This window comes from Anolis sagrei, chromosome 2 (genome assembly GCF_037176765.1).
Source record: "Anolis sagrei isolate rAnoSag1 chromosome 2, rAnoSag1.mat, whole genome shotgun sequence".
Classification (NCBI taxonomy): domain Eukaryota; kingdom Metazoa; phylum Chordata; class Lepidosauria; order Squamata; family Dactyloidae; genus Anolis; species Anolis sagrei.
This window is the reverse complement of record NC_090022.1, coordinates 144,474,035-144,497,440: the sequence shown is the minus strand read 5'-3', so window position 1 is coordinate 144,497,440 and position 23,406 is coordinate 144,474,035.

Here is a 23,406-nt window from a genome sequence, read left to right as displayed (position 1 = left end):
TACTACTATTACTATTACTACTACTACTACTACTACTACTGAATTATTACATTCCTAGCCTGCCTTCTCCCCAATACTAAGACTCAATAGTTGTTCAATACTGCACAGACATTGTGACATCCCATTAGTGAGCAGCAAACAATATGCAATGGGGAATTGGGGAGTTTAATAATGTTGTGATATGGGGAAGCCCTGGTGGAACATGGTCCAACCATGAAGACCCGGGGAGGTTCATCTGGCCCCTGAATGATGTATTCCTCCCCACTCCCCTTAAATCACAGGTAACTAGTGGTGAATTTTGCATTTGGTAGGGCTAATTTAACTAATTTATGAAAGTATGAAGTGCCCTCAAGAGACCAATCTATTGATCAACTTCTATTCTCCCCACTTAGAAATAAATATTTAAGCCCATGAGATTGCTCCTATAACCTGTATCCCGCAACATTTCGGAGGGAAACTGGGACATATGTGCCCAAACAACATTAGTGTACTGTCAACACAGCAAAAGCTATTAATGAGGAAGGAGAAGCCACAGCAGTTTGTCTTTGCCTGAACCCATTGGGAAGGCCAAGATGCCATCCCTTCCTCTCTTGAGTTAACTAAATGCAAGCCACTTCTATAGTTTGAACTGAATTTGCAGTAATGGAGATAAGATGACAACAAAGGTGAAATGTGGATTGAGGAGAAAGAAGCTGGGGCATTTTAAAGCCCCTGAAAAAGTGGGATATCAGAGGACTAATTGGGCAGTTCCTATCAAACCAGGACAGTTGGAAGGTATGATAATCCCCTTGACACCAGTTTTATTCCTTAAGAAAGGAACAATCATGTCTTATGTAACGGGTCTGAAGCAAATGTTCACACTATCAGTTATTCACCATGTGGTTTCTATTGGCTTGCCTTCCTACTGGGTTGCATATGTTTTATGTTTCTCTCTCTCTTTCATTAGCTGCTCTAATGGAAGCATGACATGTGATTTTAAACAAACAACAAGCCCATTTTATATGACATGGTGATTAAAGACTGATATCTGACGTCCAAACAAACTTGCATATGCCAAGGATGGTAACCAAAAGCCTTCAGTGAACTGAGTTTACGCTGGCTAGATCAGGCATAAGCAACCTTGGGCCCTCCAGGTGTTTTGGACTTCAACTCCCACAATTCCTAACAGCCTACTGGCTGTTAGGAATTGTAGGAGTTGAAATCTAAAACACCTGGAGGGCCCAAAGTTGCCATGCCTGGGCTAGAAGTAGCTTGGTTAGTTGAAAGACTACAGCAGCAGCAGCTACCAGCACATCACCGACAAGAATAACAAAAGAGAAGACTGAGATGACAGTGCGTGAGTATCTTATGTAGATCTAGAAGTGCAATGAGGTAGTGCAATGAGGCAATAATAGAATGATGTCCTGGGATGGTTTTTAAGCAACTGATTTTAAATGTTTGTGCATTTATGATTTTATGTCCTGGCACTGAATGTTTGCCGTATATATGTTGTGCTCGCCCTGAGTCCCCTGCGGGGTGAAAAGGGCGGAATATAAATGTTTCAAATAAATAATAAATAGAAATCTAGACGGTTAGTTTTTACAATTTACCTAAAAATACAAGGTACATTATAATTGTGGGGAAGACTATGGCTGTATCTACACTGTAGATGCAGTGGAAAAGGTTTGACAGTATTTTACTTGCCATGGCTCAATGCTACAGAATCCTGGGAGTTATATTTTGGTGAGGCATGGCCACTCTTTGGTAGAGAAGGCTAAAGATCTTATAAAACCACAACTCTCAGCATTTCATAGCATTGAGCCATGATAGTCAAAGTGGTGTCAAACTGCACTAATTCTACAATGTAGATACACCATGCCATGCCATGCAATACATATTCACATTGGAACAAGGTCCACTGAAATCAATGAGTCCATTTTGGCATGAGTCCTTTTGCACTATGCAATTAAAGTGCTATGGATTGCACTTTAAGTGTCATAGCTGCAACCTTCTGAATTCTTGAAATTCATTGGCTGATTATTCCAAAGGCCCCTCCCTCCACTGCCAATCACAGGATTCCATAGGATGGAATCATGGGCAGCTGAAGTGGAATCATACTGCTATAACTGTGTAGTGTGAATGGGTCTCATAGAGTGTTTGGCTCCAAGAGTCTTCAGTGCCAAACAAGTGTATATATCATGGTGGGGACGGGGGACTGGATATTCACTTTCTTTTAAAATGTTATATGTGTTTTGCTGCACTATGTTCCTTGTAGCCTGATACTGAAAATGATGAACTAATAAAAACAGAAAAAAATCATAATATATTAAATACTGATGCTGCTATGTTTGTCCACTGTCATAATGTGCCAACTTTTAGCACTGTCTCATCTTCCTGGAACGACTCTCCATACTATCTGAAATTTGGGCTGTTTGATTCTTCATTGAGCAGCTTAATAATATTACCAAACATTGCATTGCAACAGAACATGGCTAACCTCAAATAGCTATCCTGCAGGGATAGCAAAAAGTGTTTGGTTAAGTACAATGTCAATATAGTTGGAATGTGGAACCTTTGAGCCTTCAGAAATTTCAATTCTTGGAAAGTTTGTTTCAAAAAGTAGTTCATCTTTTGCTACTCAAGTAATTCATAATTATTCCAAAATTGCCCCATTTTTTCCTCAAAATCTGACAAAGAAGCACTCTTGTGTGACACAATTACTTGACAGAAAGCAGAAAGTTGACAAAAGTAACAGGGGAAAAGCTTGTTCATCTGATTGTATGTGTGTGTGTGTGTTTGAGAAAGAGAGAGAGAAAGAATGTGAATGCATGCCTGTAAAGAAATAGTTCATGCATGACTCTTGCTCCAAATTCTTGCCCATATTCTGAGAGGCAGTGGAAAAGCAAGTCTTCCAAAATGAGTTAGCTATGGTATTTATCCTCTGGAAGAGCATAGTATCTTTTATGAATAGAGCCTTGTCTTACGTTTATACTTGAAAAGCATGATCAGGCCGATGCTCATCTTTAAAATTATACTGTACATCTATCTCCAAGGAAACGTGAAATCAGCATTCAACTCAAATAAGAGCGTAACTTCATGGCCCAGCTCCAGTCTGCATCAGAAATGCCTTGCAGAGCCCCCAGAGAGAAAGGCAATGGCTCCAGCACTTGGGGCAAAAAGAGAAAGGCCCAATCTTGGAAGTGAACCTGGGGGTGAGGGTTACAAACAAAGCATCCATTTGCATTTGTCCAAGAGGTAAAATGGGGAAGGTGAGGATTATTTCATATAATGTGAACATAAAGGCTTATGAACATGTAGGGTTGTTCATTAAGGTAAAGCATAGCCCCTTTCCCTACCATTCACCACTGAGGTCAGAGTCAGGTAAGTCTTGGAGAACAGGTAGACAACTATTGGGGCTTGGCCAGAGCTCTCCAAACATGCCATGTTGGTGACACGCCTTTTAGACATGTGTCACTTCACAACACGGTAATTCTGTTTTACTAGCAAACTGGAAGTTAAACTAACCCTTCATAATCACAGGATTCCATACAAACTCATACACAAATTGCAAGAAATGTATGAGGACACAATATATCTCATGAAAATCTCTCTCTTTATATATATATATACACACATTCATAAGATGTACTGCTTATTTCACACAGGCTCAGGTTTCTCATAACATTTGTGTGACACACCTACCCATAGCAACCAACTCATGAATGTGTCACAGCACAGTTTGGAAAGCTCTGTTCTAGGGGAACACAATAGTCCCCAGGAGACTTGGGAGGGACAGTATTTGGACAGTTGATCTCCAAATAGCCTTTAAGCAACCTTTAAAGCAGTGGTTCCCAACCTGTGGTCTATGAACTACCAGTGGTCCTCAAGAACGAAAATATGGTCTGCGGCCTCACCATTACTACACCGTTGCCTCAAAATCATGCAGTAACGAGAGTGACTGGTCTTGCAAAACCCTCTTATAGTGCCGAGGCAACAGGGATGTCAGGAGGGGAAAGGCTGACTGCCCATGAAAGATTACTACTACCACCTTCACTCTAGATTATTAGATATGGTTTTCTGTGAGCGAGCAGATGGCAACTACTGGATGGCATATGTTCTGTATCAGAAACTAGTGCTGATATGGTCTATCCAATGCAATTTTCTGAATCAGCACCCCAAATAACCAAACCAAATCTAAAGTTGACCAAAAACAGATTCGTAACCCTTTTGGTACTAATATTGGAGAGTGGTCCCTGGTCAAGTGGTTCCTGGTCAAAAAAACATGGGGGACCGTACTGCTTTAAAGACATAGGCTAGCATTTTCGTCATGTTTTTTGCCTCCGCTGTGTTTTTTAGACCCAGAACAGGCCTTTAAATAAACAAGAATGGTCCCATAACTATCTTCCAATCCACTTCTATTTTTTTTAAAAGGCCACACTTTGGCCACTGGATTAATAAGGAAATTAAGTCAAAATAGAAATCCTGGCCCTCTCTGTAATCAAGGTGTATAGTGCTCAAAACTGGTCAAATTTTTGTGGAATTTGAGATGAAAGCAATCCTATGAGTTCATCTCCCTGGGAATATATTCACACACAAAATTACAACACCATGACCTGTTGACATTTTATAACACCCAGAGTCAACTGTCTCAGCCATCTCGCTCTGCATGACGGTAGGACCAGCCCTTGGTAGGCGAAGAACGCAATCAGAGGACTGAAGGCTGCTTTCACCATCTATCATTCTCAAAGAAAGAGTATCTTGCTTTTAAAAAAAAATCCAGAGTTTTGCTTAGATATCAGAATTTTTAAAAATAAACAAACATAGTTTAATTTTGGCTTCATGTGTCTATATCCTCATTGGGCCCATTGATTATTAAATTCTCATGAAATCCTGGCTATCTTCATCAATCTCCCTTTGCTACTCTCCATATTGGAGTGTAATCATGCTAGTGACATCATTCACACTGCAAAATTATACCACTTTGATAGCACTTTCTATACCCGTCAACACTTCACTGAGGAAAACAGGCATACATGTGGTTGAATAACAACTGGCTAAAACTGGGCAAAAATATTATTGAGGAAGAATACAGAAAACAACTACTTTAAGAAGGAAATCCTTGGAATGTATACACAGGATCTAGGAAAGGAAAGAGAGAGAAAGAAAAAGCCCAAATCAATAATGTACTGCTGGCTTAATTAAGTGCAAAGTAAATTAGTAGATTTAGGTAAAAGAAAGAAAGAAAGAAAGTAAGAAATGAAGAAGGAAAGAGCTCTTACCCTTCTACAATCTCAGGGCCTTTCCACACAGCCATATAATCCAGTCTATCAAGGCAGAAAATCCCACAATAGCTGCTTTGAACTGGGTGAACTGAGTCCACACTGCCATATATTTCAGTTCAAAGCATATAATGTGGGGTTTTATTAAGCTGTGCGGAAGGAGCCTCTGAATTTAGGAAGGAAGAAGAATAGTCAGGGCCATCCCAACTGATCAGTGGTTCCTGGATTATGTAAGTGCCATGGCTACATCCTATGGCATCCTCAGTAGTTTGGTGAGGCCTGAGAGGAGCTCATTTTCCTCTCTAAACTGTCAATACAAAGGATGTTGTCATGGCAATTAAAGTGGAATCATAGCACTGTAAATGTAAAGTATGAAAGGGATTCAAGCTGAAAGAAATATGAATTGAGCACACTCTTGTATGTGTTCCTACATAATGACACCATAGCTACACAGTCTAGTTTAACATGTGGATACAACACATTATACGTGAGATCTCAGTCTTTTCACTTAGCTAATCCGTAATCACAGTTTTGGACCTCCGATGCAGAGAAAACCTTCACCACACTTAAAAGAAACCAGAAAGAAAAGAAGAATGAAGGAATGGGCTCATGTTCTGGAGTCAATCTTCTTTTGAATTTTTGATAGGCGCCTCTGGTGAACCACTCGGACACCAGTGCCACAGATGTTTTTGAACATTTCCACTCTTGAAAGCAGCCAACCCATTTGCTGTCTCTGTGTGTATACGCCTAGTAGAACTCGGGATTTTGGAAATAAAAACTCTGCCATTTTGTGGTTTGTTTTTCCTGGATTTGGGGGCTTTAACAACCAGTGTTTCTGCAAGTTAAAAAACTAACATAAAAACAGCCCAGGATCTAACCAAGAAAACTATCCATTTCAGCCTTCTGTGGCCAACCAGAGGATTATGGAAAGCCCATGTACATTTTGGTTGGGGGGGGGGGGGGGGAGCAGGCATTTTCAACTACTGGTAGATTCTGGACCTAAAAATATCCAATTTTTAGTAAACAAAATCATGATCTTTCTAGGTTAAGTAGGATTCATTTGCTCTCCAAATATTGTGGGACTATAGGTCCCATAATCCCTCACAATTTGATGTGCTGGCTGTGTTTGAGGGAGCTGTATTTAGAACAGCACTGTTCACAAGTTGCCCACCATGGCCTTACAATAGCCCTCACAACCTCTGAGGATGCCTGCCTCCTCAGGCAAAATGTCAGGAGAGAATACTTCTGGAACATGGCCATACAGCCCGGAAAATTTACGGCAACCCAGTGATTCCGGCCATGAAAGCTTTCAACAATACATATATTGGAATGAAGCACGTTTCTCATTTGTTTAAATACCTGCAGAGCAGATTCAACATCTAAAGTTTGACAAACTCATTGATGACATTCAGAACTCTCTTGCAATGAGAAACCTAAAAAGCCTAGTTTAGGACTTTAAAAAATAAATAAATAAATTGGAGGATGACATTTATTATTATTCAGAGTGTTACATATAAAATATTCTTCAGAATGTCACTTTGAACCTCAAAGATAGGACAAACCTTCTGCAGCCATTCCATGTAGCCCTAAAACAACGCAGGAGCCATTCAAATAGCCCCTTGTCTAATTCTTTCAAGGACTCTGAATTATCTCACTGTTATTTAGGTACAGGGGGGTCACAGACGAAGGGACAAATCAAGGAGAGACTGTACCTGCGTGACTCAAACGGCACTAAATAAAACAGCTCCTACCTTCCTAGAAACCATTACATTCTACTCTTCTCAAAGCTCCAAATACACAAAGGGCTAAAACGGACAAGGACATTGACATTGCTCATGTCTAAAAAGAGTCGCCATCACAAAGGAGTTGAAACTCCCATTTTAATAGACTTATCCCAGAGCCTACTGATAGTCTTTCTCTAGTTCAGCCCTTCTCAGCTGGGTACCCTCTCAAAGGGGATGATGGGAGTTGTATCTTAACCAGTATAGATATAACCACCAGTATAGCTGCTCTGCTTTCTTCCATTAATACATTTAATTCCAAAAGGAGCCCTCGGTAGCGCAATGGGTTAAATCCTTGTGCCAGCAGTACATGTCAGAGGTTCGAATCCAGGCAGAAGACGGATCAGCTCCCTCTGTCAGCTCCAGCTCCCCATGCAGGGACATGAGAGAAGCCTCCCACAAGGATAGTAAAACATCTGGACGTTCCCTGGGCAACATCCTTGCAGACGGCCATTTCTCTCACACCAGAAACGACTTGCAGTTTTTCAAGTCACTCCTGACATGAAAAAAATAATTCCGATATGGTAATTATAAGAATTAAAGAAGTGGGATAGGGGGAGAGTACCATTATTTTTAACCTGATTTTTCTTCCACAAAGTTCACCCTCCACAGTCAAAAACAATATTTCTTAGACATATATTTGCCTTTGAAATCAAGACTTGCAGAGAAAGCCTATTGACCAATCCCAAAACAAAGCAGATTGAATGCCAGATACAGAGGTGAAGAAAATGGCATGATATGACAGATAACTTTCACCACTTGGGGAAACATCACTGCCATAAACCAAATATATCAGCTGGCATCATGTTGATTAGTTACAAGATCACTGACTAGATTTACGACCTTGTAATTACCAGGGATGTCATATTAATATTGTTTCTCAGCCTGGCTGTGTCCCAACTGAAGTGTTCATGGGTGAATATTGAAGTATTGGGAAATGACATCTCAGGCACTTTTCTGATCATGGAGAGCATTGAGACAAGCAGTTGAGGCAGGACTTTCAGGGTTCGGACCTGCTCTTGATGCACCCTGTGATGGGGAGAGCTCTCCAGACATCTCTGGGATAAGAAAGAAAGAAGGGAGGGAATCATCCACTATTCGGAGACAACTAGTTACGATTGGCTAGGTACGAGAACCTAAGCTGGCTAGGGGTGCCTTTGCCCAGTTTTAGTCAGCGTGCCAGCTATGCCCCTTTTAAGGAAAACAAAAGGAGATCTGGATACAGTGATGTGTATTTTTCCCACCTCAGGCTATGGCAGCATGTTCTGCATGGGTCCATCCTAGACTGCAGCTCATACATGCTTCTTAGCCCATATAACTTCTGTTTTATGCCAGCAGCACTTGTTTCTGATTTGTTTTTGGATCCAGTTCAAGGTTTAAAGACCCTCATGATTTAAGTCCAAAATATCTGAAATATTGCTCTGTACAAAATGATCTATAGGAAAATTTTGGGGAAGTTACCTTTTTGGATTATAATTCTCACTATCCCATAACCTGCAGGGACATTGACCATGCTAGCGGAAGGATGCTGGGAGCAGCAATCAAAAAAGCAACTTGCACAGTCTCTGCCCATAGATCAAGATCACCTTCAGTAGCCCTGTTTTATATCCCAATGCCCACAGTTAATTTAGTTGGTGGAAATATGAGGCAAGACCTTTTCAGTGACAGCACCCATTATGAAAATCCCCTCCCAAACTAGTTTCATTCTGATATTATGGCAGTCAGTGAAAATATTTTTATTTCACGTGTCACTGCACCTTTGATTGTAATGTTTTAAAATCTGTTATTTGATGGTATGTTGTAAACTGATCTGTGGGCATTGATTAGGGCTTAAAAGAATTATTATCACCAATTTTCTACATTACCTACATAATAGTATTTCTTGGTCCCACCTCCCACCCCACCTTAATAGCCAGCAGTGGCACCGGGTGATGGAGCTGCCACAATCAAGTAGGAGGATGTTCCCACCAGCCAGCCAGGTTGTGACAAAGAATTTGCAATAGAGGTGCTCCATTTGATAGTTGCAGACTTACTTGTTAATGGGAGGATGCTGGAAATATCCTTCTCCCTGCACCCTGATTCAGCAACTGAATACAACTACAGCTGCCGGCTTTTAATGTGGGCTAAAGAGTACGTATACTGCATTATATAGTAAGACTACAAAGACTAACTAAATATGGAACACCCGCAAATCTATGCCTCTAGGCTACAAACCTGTAGCTGCAATATCAAATGCCAACCGTATGCTTATGTTACATTTCATAAAAAACAAAACACCAAACAAATAAAAATAGCCACAAAAATATATGGGAAATAAAACTACTGCCTTCTTAAACCTGTCAACAGATTAACTTTCTGTTTTCTACCAGGGCAACTAGCAGATTGCTTCTAGAAAATTAGAGGTAGAACATGCAGGGTATAGGTTTCTTTCACTGGAGTTAATCTGCAGTGTCTGATATTCAGAGATATATTGTGCCTGTCCATGGAGGTTCCAATTGGCTAATTAACACCAATTACATCTAGTCTAGAGGCAAATTCCCCAACATCTGGAAGGTGAGACATTACCTGCACCCTAGATTCCAGATCCCTTTAGTCTCAGTCAGAGACCAAAACACAGTGGCAGAATTGCCAGATGTAAAGACTTGGTCCTGACACTCCAGTTGCCTGGGGTAATATTTCCTGAAAGGAGACAATGCTGAAAATGCCCAGATTAGTGAGTGTACCTCCTGGCGAGAGAGAAAGCCCACGTGTAAAGCTCCAGCTTGACTGCTAGAGCAGCAGCTTGCAATTTGCAAGTCTTAATTTGATTTGTTGTTCCAAAGCTCTCAAGGTGGTCTACATACAGTTGGATGCCCATATCCATACCATATGTTGTATTTCTAAAGGGCTTAGTTTTACAGTTATAATCTGCTCTCTCTATGTACTTGTATAGAGCTCCTATAGCAATGCAAATCATCTTAAAAGTCATATTTGTGTGTGTGTGAATTGGCAATATAAAAATCAGACTGTACATTAGCCAAATAGATGTATCTCCAAGTCATGGCAAATCTATGACTGAAATCCAAAGAATGTATACTGAAATCCATTAGGAGAAAGAATTGTATGTGCATCAGCCGAATGGGTTTCAATATGCATGCTTTAATTTTCCACCTCATATCTGCCAATGCATGAAATACTATATTAGGTAGAATATAAAGGTAGAATAAACTTCAAAAGCAAGTAAAAACCGAATAAAAGTGGCTACACACAAAAATATTAAAATACAATTCATAAAAAAGAAAAGCAACCATCAAATGGTAAGAAAAAGAATGACCAAAACAAAAAAGAGCAATACTAAAATATAGTATTATAAAATCTTTCAAAACAAATACCAATTTGTCATCACACACAAAACCAACCAAGGAGACTGGAAAAATAAAAGGGATGTAATGTTACATCCCAGTCTAGAATTGTGGCAAAACGTAGATCTCAAGGGGAAGTTGTGGTGTCACTGCTGTGAAAGGGTTTTTTTGTTTTTGTTTTTTTGCCAGCCACCCCCTGCCTCACTTCCAAAGTTAGAAAAACTTGGAGAAATATATTCAATATTATTCTCAGGCCTGTACTGGAAAAACTAACAATATTCATAAGGGTATTGAGTTACAAAAAGAGGCCAGGGCAGGATGTACCATCAATTGTTGGGTAGGACAGAGGATTTCAGCAAGTGTAGATTTACATGCAAACAATAGCTGCAGAAAATCCTATTCCCATATAACTATGCAAACTCTGACCAATATTACAACCAGGCATCTACTTCTCTGGGCCTCTGCTTCTCTGTATTTAACAGCGAGATGCTTGAGAGGAAAAAATTAGTAAGGTCAACAAGTACAGTCAACAAGTACAGTCCAATAATTTGGCAAATGGTGAATGGGCAAGAAGACACAAGCCTGAAAGCCATAAAGGTGTCAGATCTGGTCTGATTTTGGGAAACAAAGCAAAGTTAGCCCATGATAGATCTTGGATGGGAAACTGTCAATGAATACTTGGTGCTGTATACTATATTTCAAAGGAAGGGACTGGCAAAACTGCCTCTTAGTGTTCACTATGAAGTTTATAGAATCAGTATAAGTTGACAGGTGACTTGAAGGCACACACACATCCACACAGTGTTGCCCATTTAAGCATTTTCTCAGGTCTGAGGGTTCCTTCAAAGAGTTGGAGCAGCTCATACAGCTCAAGGCTGGAGACCATGTAACCTTCCAAATATCACTGGACCACTGTTCTCATGAACTGTCCTCCCCAAAACTCAAGGTGAGGGATGAATGAGTAAATATACCCCAACAACTGGGGCATGTTGCTCACCCCTCAAATTGTTGTTTAACATAATTGCCACCTATCTTGCTTCCCCGAAGCAGTGAGTTCCTGAAAACCTTCAAGGGTTCTCAGACCAATTTTTAGGAACACACACACACACACAAGGTTTTATATCTGTCTGTCTGTCTGTCTGTCTGTCTGTCTGTCTGTCTTTAATGCTCTGCACCAAGCCGGTGTAAATCCGGCATATGTGAACACCATAAGAAGTATCACTGCAGGGTGCTCAACAGATATTAAATTGTAGTTAGAAGTGTGTCATATCAGAATAAACAAAGGAGCGCATCAAGGAGACAAAATATCACCAAAACTGTTTGTGGCAACTTTGGAAAGCCTCTTCCAAAAAATTAAATTTAAAGGCGGGATTTCAACTGACGCCAAACAACCATTTCATCTCCTCTTCACAGAAAATTGCGTCCTTTTCACCAAAAATCTGGAAGATTTATAACATGATCTCCAACAACTAGCACAACTCTCAAAATCAGTAGGACTGGAAATGAAGAAAACGAAATGGATGAGAAATGTGCAGTGCGTCCAGGGCCACATAGTTATAAATGGAGATGATATTGAGGAAGTGACTGCATATGTATATCTTAGTTAACAAGTAAAGTCCAATAATTTGGCAAATGGCAAATGGGCAAGAAGACACAAGGCTACTTGGATGGCTTTTAATCGAAACTGGACAGAGCTAACAGATGATAAACTGCCAATGAAGGTCAAAGGAGATATCTTCCATACTACAGTCTTACTGACAATGTTATACGCATCTGAAACATGGCCAACAACAAAGTTTGAGGAGGAAAAACTGTTAGAGAGGATATGTGGCATGACAATAAGAGATAAAGTCAGCAATAAAGAGCTGCATCAAAAAACCGGGATACAGGACGTAATTAATAAAATCTATAAGGTAAAGGAAGATAGGTAGGGCATATAGCATGAACAAAAGACAACCAATGGACATGTTAACTAACAAACTGGATACCAAGAGACCACAAGTGGTCCTGGGCAGACCTCATACTCGATGGTGAGCCAGTGGTTAAGCTATTCTGCCAGAAATTGAAACGAAAAGCACAGGATGGTATATTTAGGAAAATGGTAGGTTTGCATGAAGCCCAAAGGAGTGGATCAATGACAAATTGGATAGGAGATAGGAGATATATACCCCTATCCCTCTGTGGTATGTGAAGGGCAGTTTTACCATGCTCCCATCCATACATGCCATGTTTGAAGCCTTAAACAGGATTTCCAATTCACTATCTACTAGACCATTTGTCCACAGCCTCCAGCCAGCTGGCATCCTCTCAAGGATGGGTGACTCCCACCACAGGGCTGGAAGCAGCAATATAAAGAACACCAGTCTCCATGGGGATTGGTCGTGGCTAAAGGCATATGGGTAGATCCAGCAGTTCTTTTCTCCTGTCTTCAGATCTTTCTCAACTGAGAGAAGGACAACTCACTCAATCATCACTACAAATGATTTTAAAGAGCCCTGGGATGAGGCTACCTTCCCACAGATGCTCCTGTGCATCTACAATATTCTGTAACTTTGTTGGTTGTCATATGCAGTAGGGGCACCATTATTTTACTGCACGATTAATTCCCTGAAAGTCTAGACAGTTCATTTAAATTTAGCAATAGGGCTGTCTGGGTCATAAGTGGAATAAACAAACAGAAACTAATTTTTCCCCAGTGCTGCCTAATGCAAGTCAATGTAGGGCTATTAAATGCGAGCAGCTCAACTACAGAGGAGTGAACAAACCTTTGCCTGCTGTAAGAACAAATGGCTTTGGTTTATGAACTGAAAGAAAATACAGTGACTAAGCCTCACAAGAAAAACATCATGACAAAATGAGAGCTGACTTGATGCAACACAAAAGGTGAGCAAACTGGCATTGCTGAGGGTTGTATTTCCATTCTGGATATGTTGGGCTCAAGGGGGCTTCCTGGATGAGTGTCATCCTGTCCTTGTGAAAGCAGACCATCAGTGGTACTCACGGGACAGGATTTTGAGCCTCCAATCTCAACATTGAGCAGGAGATACCTTAAATGCAGGCCACATTTTAAAGTACAGAGAACAGGAATCTTTACATCCTTCATCATGATTCTATGGTCAACCTTTGGTGGAAGTTGGTCATGGAATCACCCTGGAGGATGTAGATTTTTAGTTAGGTATTTTCTCAGGTAAAATCAATAGCTTTTTAAAAAATCATGGTTTTTCTACTTTTTAAGGGTGCTGTGCTCCTAACCCTATTGCAATATCTGTTATGAAGTGCCTAGATGTGCATGGATGGAGAGAAGGAATACTCAGTCCAGAGCACGGCTTGGAAACAACATGTTGCAAGTAACACAGTTAATTGTAACGTTGTTTGGAAAGGTTAACAAGATATAATAAAGCTATATCATAAGTAACACGGGATAAGAAGAAACTTATCTTTTTAGGGTCATCTGTAATGACTTTTAATTACTTTCAGAAGTTACTTTGAAGAGAATTGTTATGAGCATTATTACAAGAACTCTCCCGTTCTGAGATTTATGCTGCTCTCTTATCAATCCAAAACAATTCTCACTCAAAAAAGTAAAGTACAGGAATAAAGAAACAAACAGCACCCCTAATAACACAATGGGTAACTTTAGAAATGAAATGACTGACTTTTAAAAACCAACTTCTCAAGGTGTGTAATTTCTGCAGGCCCCAAGAGTTCCTATACAGTATATGAGTGTCAGGTATATTGAGGCATTTTGCCATCACCAAACAAAAGGAATGGGAAACCAATGAGAAGTACAAAAATAGGATCATAAATGAGTTGTTCTAACCACGTAACAAATAATGGCAATGGGGCAATGTTTTCTATAACAACCAAATGCATCAAAAACTTTCAAAAAGTTTCACTACAAGCTTTGGCCTAAAGTCTAAAATTACCTCCCATAGTGTGGGATTTATGGGTTGGGTTACCTGAGACAGTTACCAGGTGAAATAAAGGTTCAAACTGCGGAATATCTGGGACAGGATCCAATAGGGTGCTTCTGCCAACACAACCCCTTCCACTAGCAAAACTGAGAAGGGCGTAAACCTAGACCCATCCCGATAACCACCTGTGGGTCCTAAAAACATACTCCAGAGTGCTAAACCTCTGGAGATATTTTGTTGAAAGGCTGCAAGGAATTAAGTAGGAGAAGACTATAAGTTCTGGTAGACTATAAGTCCAACAATTGGACTTTAGTGGATATAGGTTACTGTTACAAAAACTAAAACTAATAATAAATAAATAAATAAATAAATAAATAAATATGATTAATAATAAAGGATTTAAAGATCAAACGGCAAAGACTTTGGCACAAACCAGTCAAGGTGGTCCCAGTAGTGATCAGCACACTGGGTGCAGTGCTTAAAGACCTTGGCTTGCACTTAAACACAATCGGCGCTGACAAGATTACCATCTGCCAGCTGCAAAAGGCCACCCTACTGGGATCTGCACGCATTATTCACCAATACATCACACAGTCCTAGACACTTAGGAAGTATCTGATGTGTGATCCAATACAACAGCCAGCAGAGTGATCTTGTTTGCTGTAGACCCATCTTGTTGTGTTCCAAATAATAATAATAATAATAATAATAATAATAATAATAATAATAATAATACCACCACCACCATATCAGTATTGTAATTTTGAATGCATTCACATTGGCACTGTTGTTGTGGGCCTTCAAGGTTTTTTTTCCATGTCAGGAGCAACCTGAGAAACTGCAAGTCGCTTCTGGTATGAGAGAATTGGTTCACTTGCAAGGACATTGCCGAGGGGACGCCCGGATGTCTGATGATCCTTGTGGGAGGTTTCTCTCATGTCCCTGCATGGAAAGCTGGAGCTGACAGAGGAAGCTCAACCTGCTCTCCCCAGGTTCATATTACTGACCTATCAGTCAGCAGTCTTGATGGCGCAAGGGCACCCATGGCACCACCATTTCCTACGTATAGCAATTCTATGACAGGACTTTTTTTCCCCCCAAGATCTGTTCAGAAGTTTGCTTTTGTTTTCCTATGAGGCTGACAGCATGTGACTTGTCCAAAGTCATCCAGTGGGTTTCCACTATGGCTGAGCAGAGATTGGAAACCTGGTCTCCCAGAGTCACAGTCCAACAGTAAAACCACCACACCACTCTGGTTCTCTTCTAGGTTTTGCAATTTCTTTTTTTAAAAGGACCGACTTGAGGCTTGTCTCTTGTGTTGCCTTTTCAGTCTATTCCTGAAATCCTAAACAAAACAAGTCGAAATCCCTTTCTTATCCGCTGGCTTACCATGTACAGCTGTGGTGGGAAGAGGGGAAAATTCCGTCCAAGGGATTTGTTACCTTGCGTCTGTGGAGAGTTTTGAGTGCCACAGAAGAAAATGCCAAGTATTCTTATTACTAGAGGGAGCCCAACATGTGACTGGGTGTAATAAATAGATCCTGTGTCAGTTGTCCTTATTTGTGTCAAGTCACATTTCAATTGCTAGGATTTATAGCTGGGGCTTCTTGTAACTTTCCACCTCCTCAGCACAGAATTCTCTCCTTATTCAGAGTGAACTGGGGGCAGCGGGAGGGAGGCATACGGCCATTGAAAATAAAACCCACACATCACTCCAACTCTCACCATTCCTAGCAAGGAGGGCCACGCTGAGTGTGGATGATGGGCACCACAGTACAACACAGCTGAAAAAAACTGAGTTGGGGGGGGATGATTAATAGGAACTGCAAAGGATTACGATTTAGATAAGCATATGTTTAAGTGTGGAGTTCCCAGTGGTGCAGTGGGTTAAATTGGTGAGCTGCTGAATTTGCTGACCAAAAGGTTGTCGGTTCAAATCCAGGGAGCAGGGTGAGCTCCTGCTGTCAGCCCCAGCTTCTGCCAACCTAGCAGTTCAAAAACATGCAAATGTGAATAAATTAATAGGTATCGTTCCAGCATAAAGGTAACAGTGCTCCATGGAGCCATGCTGGCCACATGATCTTGGAGGTGTCTATGGACAATGCCAGCTCTTCAGTTTAGAAATGGAGATGAGCACCAACTTCCAGAGTCTGACACGACTGGGCTGAATGTCAGGGAAAAACCTTTTACCTTTACCTATGTTTATGTGTACCTTTACCTATGTTTATGTTTACAAGGGCCACATCTCAAAACATGGGGAAACCATGCTGTTCCAAGAGTCATGAGAAACAGTGCTTAAGTATATCAATTGGAGAAAAAGTGTAGTTCTGAGGAGGCTAGTGACCAATTCTCAACCATGTAGAATAAATCCCCAAAGTTGTTTTGCTGACACATACACATGCAGTACTGTGTGATTATGTGCCTTCAAATCCCAGTTGACTTATAGTGACCCCATAAATTTCACAGGATTTTCTTAATTAATAAAACTTTATTCATATTCCGCTCTATCTCTCCGAAGGGACTCTGGGCAGATTCCAAACATAAAAGGCAAACATTCAATGCTTGAATACACCAACAATACATCCATACTACCAAAATTTAAACAACCCAACATATAAACACAAATTATAACTTAACAACTAAAATTAAATAAAAACCATAACCTGATATAACAGACATAAAAAATAATCAGGCTTCGTTTGCCATTGTTTACCCCTTAAATATAGCCTATGATATTTATTGAAAGTCTCCCATCCAAGGACAACCAAAGCTGGCCCTGCATAGCTTCCAAAAAAAGACAGGATCTGGAGCCTTGAGTGTATTTAGGTGGCTCACAGAGCACTGCTTGTAACTTCTGTGCCTCTGTCTTGACAGCAGCATAATCCACAGGTTGTCCAGGGAAAAAACACAGCTGTGCCTGTGGGTTTCTTCCTGGCATTTTGGGGAGAATTTGCTGATACAAGATTTAATTCTACATCAGCCCTTAAATCATCACGGAGAGCTCTTTTACAGCTTTGCTAATGAAACTAATGCTCTGGCAAGCAGTGAAAAATAAACACACTGTCTTTCTCCACAAGAAATCCGCATGACCCAGTGAGTTGCGCCAATTGGAGCAGTAGTGGCAGGAAGAAAGCGACTTGTAACATCAACAAACCATAAGATTTCAATTAATATTTGGCATACCGACTTGAGATTTTAATTGCCAACCCTGCCAGGTATGGGGAGGGTGAGGCTGGAAGGGGAAAGTGGCCATTGAAGGGAGATTTGATTATAAGCCTTAGAGAGGGGGGATTGTGTTGGTCTAGTTGGAAGCATCCTCCTAGACAAGTGGCTGTTGTAAATGAAAATAATCAATAAATTGTGGCTGCTGCTACCCAAACACCCCTCCCCAGGTCAATCACATGTTGTTTATTGCCAGCAGATTCATGAAAGGGCACATTTTAGTCATGGAGGAAAATAAGAAGTGGAATTGCATTGCCAAGACGACTGCTTACTGTAGCCTAATGTTTCTCCTAATTTCTACATCTCTTTTATGATAAACAGCCTCTTTACAGCAGAATTGCCTCCTTGCAGCGTCCCGACTTTGTGTGTCCTCCTTAGGCAAAGGTCGAAGCCTTCTTGTGCAAGGCCACTTGAGACATCCCAGGAGTGTGTGTGTGTGTGTGTGAGTGAGTGAGTGAGTGAGTGAGGGGGATGGACATATGGCCTTCCATATGTTCTTCAGCAAACCTAGCCAAAGGCAGGGGTAATAAGAGTGGCAGCTCATCGATGTCTGAAGGGCCACATGTTCTCCACCAGTTCTTACAATTTTGGATGACAGTGCAAACTTTTTGCCATTTCAGGGTGGATCTACACTGCCACATAAAATCCAGATTATTTGCTTTAAACTGGATTGTGTGAGCCTACACGGCCATATATTCCAGTTAAGCAGATGATCTGGATTTTATATGGCAGTGTAGTTTTCAACACACACAAATGGGAAGAAGCTCCAACTATTTTCTCATGGCTCCTCTCAAATCAGTCTGAAATATTGTGTCTGAAGCCCCTTCTACACTGCCATATAATCCAGATTATCAAAGCAGATAATCCACATTATTTTCTTTGAACTGGATTATTTGAGTCTACACCGCCATATAATCCAGTTCAAGTCAGATAATCTGGATCTTATCTGATAGTGTAGAAAGGACCCAGGTCACACACAATTGCTTGGGTGCAGTGTGGATTGTGACTTTATGCAAACCTGCTTGAATATTCTAGTTCTCATAGTGATAATGTGACAAGCTAGGCAACACAATAGAAAACAAGTAAATTATCAAGATATACTAAACTTGCATATAAGTCAACTTTATGTATAATCCAAGGGCAGGGCCTAGATTTTGTTATGATCTGTGGATAAGTGGAGGGTCATTCCACGGAGAAGGAAAAGTGACCATACTATTTCAGGGAGTCAGTCACCAATTGACTGCCATTTTCCCTCTCATGCATTTTAAAAGTCCATTCAAAAAGCCCAGAAGTGACAGAAAGAGTAGCTGCTTCTTTTAGGCTGCACCAAGCTCTTGCCTTTTGCCATATGCTTAGTGAAGGGCATGGTTCCTTTAAGGTACAGTTTTTACATTGACGCATAGATGAGTTAACCCAGGTTTTGACTAAAATTTCTAGACGTATACAGTAGCTGGCAATTTCATTATATGCTTGAATATTTCCCCTAATTGAATGACTGAGCACAGTTAGAAACAGAATTTTGGGCGTATATGTTCCTGTGCTGCTCTTGTAGCACCAAATGTATCTACACACTTAATGAACTTAAAGGAACTTACAGTTAGTTCTAAATAAATATACATTGGATGTGTATGTGCCTGGAAAGACAGGTTACTTTGCAATTGAAGCTACTAGTCCATACCAGAAGAAGGCTACATTGACTTCTGTTATATACAACTTCAATGAAGCTTCAACTGCCATCTTGGCAGCACTGGCTAATTCATACTTTTTTTTGCAATACTCTCATACAAAACCCTCCTTTAGAACAATTTCTTATCTAGAAATGCTGTGGCAACAAGGCAGAGAAAGCAACTAACCTCCGACAGGAGCATTACTTGAAACCATATAGATGTATCCGGAACTGCCTATGCTGTCTCAATACCCCCTGATTCCTTAAAATAGCCAAAGTGGCATTGCTTCCCAAGCTCTATGGCATCTGGGTCTAGAGTTGTCAGATCTCTCAGAGTATCCCTTTTTTGGGGTTGTTTTCAGGTGGGAGACAAAGGTGCACATTCTCCAGTTTAACCAGGCCCAGTTCTAGGCTTGTGTGGAAAACTCCAGTTCAGCTAGTAGAACAGCAACTTTGAACAATTTGCAAGGCTTTGTTGGTGTATTTAGCCACTTCCTTCCCTCCCAGTGTTGTGGTGCCAGGTCCCATCCTCTGCTCTGCTTTGTACCCATCTCCTAGCTAGAAGCAATTAGGATAGATTAAATCTTCTTTGTCTCCCGCAAGCAGCGGAGCAACTGTGACCGGAACTTAATGCATAACATTTAATAACATCATGAAGTCATCCGAGTCTTGTTTCTGAAAAGTCAGGAACTGAGATAACTGGCTGGGACAACAGTGATTCAGTTTTAATCTACTAATGCAAAATCATTAGCCTAATTTAGTTTTAGAAGTAGGACCTGCAAAGATAATTTTAAAAATAGATCATTTATACTTTCTCTTCTGACCTGCAACTACTTGCCATAGCTAGTTACTCTGACAAATGCAGTTTTAAAAAAGTAACTCTATGATTTATCATTATTTAAAAGGAATTAAAATGGGCACTTTTGATAACTTTCATAAAGACAGCCTGAGAACACAACTAGTTGCTATAACTCCATAGCCATAAAGGTTGTTAACATTCCAGAATTAAAACAAGTTGTAATTGACCTATTGGCTTGTGTTCAGTATGTGGTCTACCAAGATTCCTAGATTCCTTTGACATGTACGGTTACAAAATAGGTCTCACCTAGTCTATGCACCTTCCTTCCTTCCTCCCTTCCTTCTGCCTACATGTAGTACCTTGCATTTTTCCCTGTTGAAATTCATGTTGTTAGTTTTGCCCAGCTCTCTAATCTCTGTTAAAGCCATTTTGAATTTCTTGTTTTTTTCTTAAATGGAAGAAGAAAAGTAGACTCACTGGATCGATGAAGCTAACATTAAGTGTTGCTTTTTCAAGTTCCCACTGATTCAGAGGAGGGGACAAACAAATGGATTTTGTCTTGTGCGGGCATTTGCAGTGTTTGTCCCATCATCGTGACACAGTCTTAAAGGGTGGCTTCCTATATAAAAGCAGCTCGTGTGAAAATATTTTTATTGCATTTTGATTCTCATGGATTCTATTAAGATTCCACAAGGACTGACTTATGTTTCCACATTTTTAGGGTAATGTTTTTAATAAGAATTGGTACAAAAGAGACCAAACATGCCTATCAATTGAAGCATGTTACCTGTCAAATTCATTACACACGGAAAGCTTACACGCAAAGCAACTAGCAGATATGTAAGCAAGCCTGGATTGACTACTTCATGATGTATTTGGAAAACCTCCTATATGGTTGAAACAGTTGACTATTATCTCACACATACTTACAAGCCCTATGAGGAGCAGCTCAAAGAGCTGGGCATGTTTAGCCTGAAGAAGAGAAGGCTGAGAGGAGACATGATAGCCATGTATAAGTATGGGAGATGAAGTCATAGGGAGGAGAGAGCAAGCTTGTTTTCTGCTGCCCTGGCGACTAGGACGCAGAACAGTGGCTTCAAACTACAAGAAAGGAGATTCCATCTGAACATTAGGAAGAACTTCCTGGCTGTGCAAGCTGTTCAGCAGTGGAACTCTCTGCCCCAGAGTGTGGTGGAGGCTCCTTTTTTGGAGGCTTTTAAACAGAGGCTGGATAGCCATCTGTCGGGGGTGTTTTGAATGCAATTTTCCTGCTTCTTGGCAGGGGGTTGGACTGGATGGCCCATGTGATCTCTTTCAACTCTATTATTCTATGATTCCGTATTCACTCACACTCACATACAGACATTTTACACTTCATTTAACTGAAAAATAAAATAAAATACTTTTTTAAAAAATGGGCTCTTGTCGTCTTCTCCTCTGCTATATGAGAGCCAACTTAATAGAGCAAATGCCAGTTTCCTTCCCAACAAACTCCAACCAGTATTAGCAGACTTCATTTAAACATCCTCCATCCCTTGTTTCCTCCAGCCTCACAAGAGTGAGAAAGCATGTGACCCATCCATCCCCATTTTGGAATACTCCTGTCCCACACAAAAAATATTAATAATGATACTGGAAGACTTCAGAAAGCAATGTTTCATCTTAAACCACATTGAATGATCATGCACTTTCTGAAAATTGGGGCTGGGGAATTGTATCAGATGTGGGTTCCTGGCCTCTTGGGGTTGAGAAGTCTTCAGTGGACCTGGAGGGGAATAGGCTAAAAACACCCCAAAAGTCAGACACCCCAGTCTTCATCCTGCCACTTTTGGCTCCAAAATATGAATCTGCCCAGCCTCTTACAGAATATATAAAGAGAGCATAAACATTGGTGGAAAGAAGCATTGCCAATAGTATATAGAAATGGTAGCCAGTTTCATTTTGGAGTCAGGGAAAAATACAGACCGGTCTATTTCCAGTCTGTGTTCAATCAACTTCATCAATTTCTGATCTTATTTTCTAAATTTGCATGCAAATGTATATGTAAGGAATATTTTACTATTATAAAATATTATGAATTGATCACCATGCGACTTTGGTTCATATATATATCTCACACTTTAAGTAGCTTTTGATCTATGATCTAACATAACTATGTTTGAATGGAAAGAACTGAAAGTCACTTTTTTTGAACAAAACTGCAATTAAGGCTGGATAATTTGCCTGAAAAGATTTCTCCACAGACATGCTTTCATATTGTGTTACTTGTTCTCTCCAGACTTGTTTTACTTGCTCTGAGCTCTCACTAAAATACGTGATGGGGTGGGCCCAACTATCTTGTCAGAAACTCCCAGGAACACAGAGACTTGGGAAAAGGAAGATAACGTTGTCGAATGAGACCAAAACACATGAAAGAATAAAAAATATAGACTTTGCATTGAACACATTTTATATTTGATTTCCTGCATGAATACATTTAGGTAATCCTGATTTTGTTTTATGACTAACTGCTCCCTCTTTGCCTGGAAACATTATGTTTAGATTTCAACTCCTAGAAATCCCAGCTATGTTGGCTCTGATTGCTTGTGGATTCTTAATGTTGTTGAAAAAAGTAACTTCTCAGAGCATCGCCATGAAATGCAAGTTAATAACAGAGAACAAGTCCACATGGCTATAACTGTACGCGTATGCACACACACACAAGAGAGCTGCCTGCATAAATTTTACATTGGTTTTATATTAAATGGAAACAACACGGCACATTGCAGCAAATAAATATCCAGTGACAAAGCTCCCTCCAAACTTCTGAAATAATATCAAGTTTTAAAAAATATAGAAGCAAAACAAGGTTGCAGAAGTAAATGTCCCAAAAGAACTCCTTGATGAGTTGTGACAAACAGTCATCTGTCTTATTGTTTGGCTTGCAAAGATTTTAATAAAGAAAACAGCTGCTATGGTGGTTGTTCGAATGCACAGGAAAACTCATTCCTGAAGAGAAATCAAGGGGGAGAAGCTTAGAAAAACAATCTCAGGATGGTAGTGGAGCTATCAAAAAAGGGGGAAATAATAAGCTCTAACAGCCCTCCACAACCTGAGGCTTTTATTTCTGTGTCAGGAGAGACTTGAGAAACTCCAAGTCGCTTCTGATGTGAGAGAATTGGCCATCTGCAAGGATGTTGCTCAGGGAATGCCTGGATGTTCTGATGTTTTAACAACTTTGTGGGAGGCTTCTCTCATGTCCCTGCATGGGGAGCTGGAGCTGACAGAAGGAGCTCATCCACGCTCTCCCTGAATTCAAGCCTCTGACCTGTCAGTCTTCAGTCCTGCCGGCACAAGGGTTTAACCCATTGCACCACCGGGGGCTGAACCTCTAGGTGTGTTGATAACAACTCCCATCTTCTCCCAGCCACAGCATCCATGCTGAG